Raw genomic sequence first — 4,559 nt, 5'->3', positions numbered from 1 at the left:
ATTAATTAATACAAACTGGACGGGATAGCCTTCATGGTGTGTATCCATGGTCGTTCTATCATTACGTTGTAAGCTGTGTCCTGGTTCATGACATGGAATATTGTTTCCAGGGTGACGCCCCCGGCCAGAACGGGTAGCGTTATTTCTCCTGAGGTTCGTTTGACTGCATTGTTAAAACCTATCAGTGTTATGCAGCGTGGTACTATCTTGTCCTCGAGTCGCATTGGTGCAAGAAATCGAGGGTGAATAATACACGCGCCGGTTCCGTCGTCTACCATTATTCTTTTAACACCAGTATCCGAAATATGTAAAGTGATGACAAGAGCATTGGAGTGAGGAAAAATCAAACCGTTGGTATCTGACTTATCGAAGATGATACTTTCTCCGAGGTCATCATACCGCTCGTAGGTGATTGACTGCTTTAGCTTGTGTGTGGTGGTAAACTTTATGTGATTGATTGCTGCTTCGTCACCTCCATCGATGATCATTTGAATGGTGCGCGTAGGAGAGGGCGGCTTTGGTGGGCCTTGGTGTTGTTCTCTTCCGCGGCCAAAATCGGCTCTTCCTCGGTCGCTCATCAGTTCCTTTAGGTGCCCTTGGTGGAGCATGTTCACTACCTCTTGTCGCAGGGCTATGCAATCCTCAGTTTTGTGACCTCGCTCCTGATGAAATTCACAGAGGATATTTGACTTTCGGGTACTTGGGTCGGATTCTATCTTTTGTGGCCACTTTACCTTCGGGCCAAGCTTCTCTAGTGCGTACACTATCTCTGAAGGGGAAACACAAAAATTGTGAGCAGATAAGAGCAGAGGCATACCTTTTTCGTTCCGCTGAGTCCCTGTATGCGGCCTGGATGGTCCTTCCACATGGCGAAGAGATGGTGGGATGGCCATTCTAACATAAGGTTGGTGCCTGTATCGGTTGAAGCGGGGTCCTGACTGATCTCTTCGACCGTCACTACGACGGTCCTTCCTTGGCTCTGTTTGAACCGAAGTTAACCGTTGTATCGGACCGTTGAGGTCGTCTTCATCCGCTCTCACCTTGGCGCAGTAGGCATTGTGAATTTCTTCCCAAGTGGTGGGGGGAGGAGGTATTTCATGAGTCTGCTTAATAGTTTTCTTGTCGCTCTTGATCTGTTCCTTCTCAACTCGTTCTGGAAAGCTGCTACCGCCATTCCTTCTGATACATTTGGTAAGCTCATTCTTACCCTGTTAAACCGGGCTAAAAGGTCCCCGAGTCCCTCGCCAGGGGATTGCTTAACGGCGAATATATCATTTACTTTGGCTTCCGCTTTCTTAGCTCCGGTGTGGGCGGTGACGAACTTGTCGGTCATTTCCTCGAACGTTGTTATAGACCGTGCTGGTAATTGTGAGTACCAAGTTAAGGCTCCTCCGGTTAAGGTTTTGCCAAACTTTTTTAGCAGCACGGTACTTGCTCCTTCGATAGGTCATTGCCCTTTACTACTGTGACGTAGTGAATGATGTGGTCTTCGGGATCCGTCGTGCCGTCATATATCTTCAAATATGGTGGCATTTTGAAGGTTTTGGGTATGGTATGCCGGGCTGCCTCCTCGCTGTAGGTTGTTCGACGAACTGGCCGACATCCCGTTTCGGTAGCAGTTTTAGGGCTCCCGGTATTTTATCCACCCTTTCTTGATGCTCCCTCATCTGGTCGCGGAGCTCTTTGTTCTCGTTTTCCATTTCCTCCATTTTCTTTAAGATGGTCGTGAGTGCATCATTACCTGCATCAATAGCAGCGTGAGTGTTACCTGTTGGGGGAGCGGGTTGTTCACCGGTAGTCGTTGTGATATCTGCTGGCGCAGCATTTCTATTCACCCTTTGATCGGTTTTGTCGAGTATGTCATTTAAGGTACTTATCAGCCACTTTTTTTTACTGCTGGTGGTGCTTCCTCAGCTGTGGATGTGGAAGCTCCCCTTTCGCGCGAAGCGGTTACACTTGCATGAGGGGGAGGTGAATCACTCCGCCTGGGTGTAGCATTTGGTGTTACATTCTCATTATCTCATCCGTCATCCTTGTTGATGGTGTTTAAGATGTGGGTAGTGACACCCATTATTGCTTTATGTCTTTTGTCTCCTTTTCCTGCTATTGTTAGTTCGTGCAAACAGGAAAAGATAGTTGTCTCTATTTTAATGATCTAGAAGAAACTAAAATTTTAACTAAAACCTCCCCACAGACAGCGCCAAATTGTTTGACCAAAAAGTGTTGAGCCTTTTAGTTAAGCCAATTAATGATGGGATGAAGGATGAATCTTAGCTAAAAATAATAAATTCTAGACCAAATATTATGTGAAGTCGGTAAGATGAACAACGTTAATCAGCACGTTTATATTCAATGAATGCTCATAAATGCGATAACACAAATATGCAATAAATGTGGATAGTGGCAATAAAAGCGGTAAGAAAGAATCTATCACCCAATTATTATATGACTTGGATGATTCTTCCCCTGACAGCAACGTGGAAAGAAGAGAAGTGAAGATGGTTATGGAATCTTTGGATCTTGTGAACAAAGACTAAGTAACGTGTGCTTGGATAAGATAATCAATGAACAAGACAACTTTTGTATATTCTCGCAAGTCAACCTTTTACTATGTGTTTTTCTCAGAAAGTCCAGAGAGGCCTTTTGTTCTCTATCCTTTCCTATTTATAAGGGATATTTCCAAAAACCCTAAAAAGTACGAAACAAGGAATATTCCTTGTATCTATATCTGAACCTATTCTACCGTTATTTCTTCACTTCAGCTGCTCGTTCTTGACAACAGCCCTCTCGAGGATGGCATCCCGCTATTACGCCGCGGTCGACCCCACCCTTGGTCCCGTTTATCTACTGTTACCAAATCGCCAAATTTAGACCAATACAAATTGCATATTGACAACATTCACAAGACGCGAAGAATAAGCATCAACGAGCTTGATACTGCATAACTGCAAACTGCAACAAAAGCATATAGCGTTCAGGACACAATCGTTACAGCAGAGTAATCAGGATTGAGAAAAGATAAGCAGCATAAAATACTGAGGGGCTATGACCAGCTGTCAAGAAAGAAAAAAATAATAGGAGTATAGTGAATCTGTCAAGGGTAATCTTATCTTCAAAACCGTGTATGGAGAAATGTTTTACTTGACTAGTAGCGCCGCACTACTAGAAAACACTAACTTCTGACCGAAATTTCCTACTGAAATATTTTGTCGGAAATCTCCGACGGAATCCGTCGGAATTGTCAAAAAAATATTTCATATATATTTTTAAAATTTTTTCAACCACATTTCCGACCAAATCGGTCGCAACTTTTGGCGAAAAATTTATTTTGACTGGTTTGACTTCATTTCCAACCGATTTGGTCGGTAGTTTTTTTAAAAAAAAACAAATAATAATAATTCCGACCGAATCGGTCGAAATTCTTTTTTTAAAACCCTACAGCCCCTCCCCAAAAAACAGAACCTCCATTTTCAATTCTCTCATCTCTCTCTCTTGTCCCCAAGGTCCTCTCTTCCTCTCGTCCTTCTCCCCCGTCCCCAAACTCGTATTTTGCCCTCTCTCTCATTTCCTCCTCCCTTCTCCCTCTCCTTCCTCCTCCCTTTTCCCCTTAATTAATTATTTTTTTTACTTTATTTTGCAGCAGCTAGAGTGGTCGGCGGCGGTGGCGACAACTCCTCAGTCAACTTCTCCGGCATTTTTTCCATCGAGGTAAGTATTTCGTTGAACCACATTAAGTATTAGAAATCTCATTGTTTGATTACAAAATAGAAATATAAAAAGAATAAAGATATTTTAAACTTCAAAAGGAAGATTTTCTTTCAGAGAAGAAAGTAACCAAAAGCCCTCTTTGACCAACATGTGAACTCAAATTTTTCTTTTTTTTCAAAATCTATCAATAGATCAAATTACAAATCTTTTGAAAAATATGTCAGAAAGTAAATGTAGTATTTAGCATTGAGAAAGGGCCAAATTAGCTCATTAATTGTCCAATTTGAAATTTGTAAGCTACTGATGTCAATATGACAGATGTTAGCATTTAGCATCCTAGGAGTATTTATTTCTCCTAGACTAGATCTTCTTTGTGAAAATTGAGAAAGGGCCAAATTAGCTCATTAATGTAACTTACTCCCAACAATTAATTGATAAGATTAGCTTTCACGAAATTAAAGTTTCTCTTAATTATCCAAAGAGAAAAGGATGGTACAAGAGAATACTGGGTGGAGACGTTTGCGTCAGACACATATGTAAAATTCTAACTTCATAATTATTTATGGTTTATTAATATTAGTTTGTTTTACATAATAGTTATGATTTTCATTTCAGGAAGATTATCATAAAAGGTTGGAAGAATGGAAACAAACCTCCTTCAACTCAACCAACACCTGATGATATGGCTTCATTGTGGACAGAGGCAGAGGGTGGAGTAAACAAAGGCAGAGTCTACAGACTAGGAGTACGTCGACCTACAGGTCATCCAAACCCACTCTTAACCAATTCTTCTTCTTCTCAAAATCAAGAACAAATGGAAGATATGAGGTCGGAAATTCATGATTGAAGCA

The sequence above is a fragment of the Nicotiana attenuata genome, unplaced genomic scaffold, assembly GCF_001879085.1.
Source record: "Nicotiana attenuata strain UT unplaced genomic scaffold, NIATTr2, whole genome shotgun sequence".
In the NCBI taxonomy this organism is placed as follows: Eukaryota; Viridiplantae; Streptophyta; class Magnoliopsida; order Solanales; family Solanaceae; genus Nicotiana; species Nicotiana attenuata.
This window is presented reverse-complemented; position numbering follows the sequence as displayed.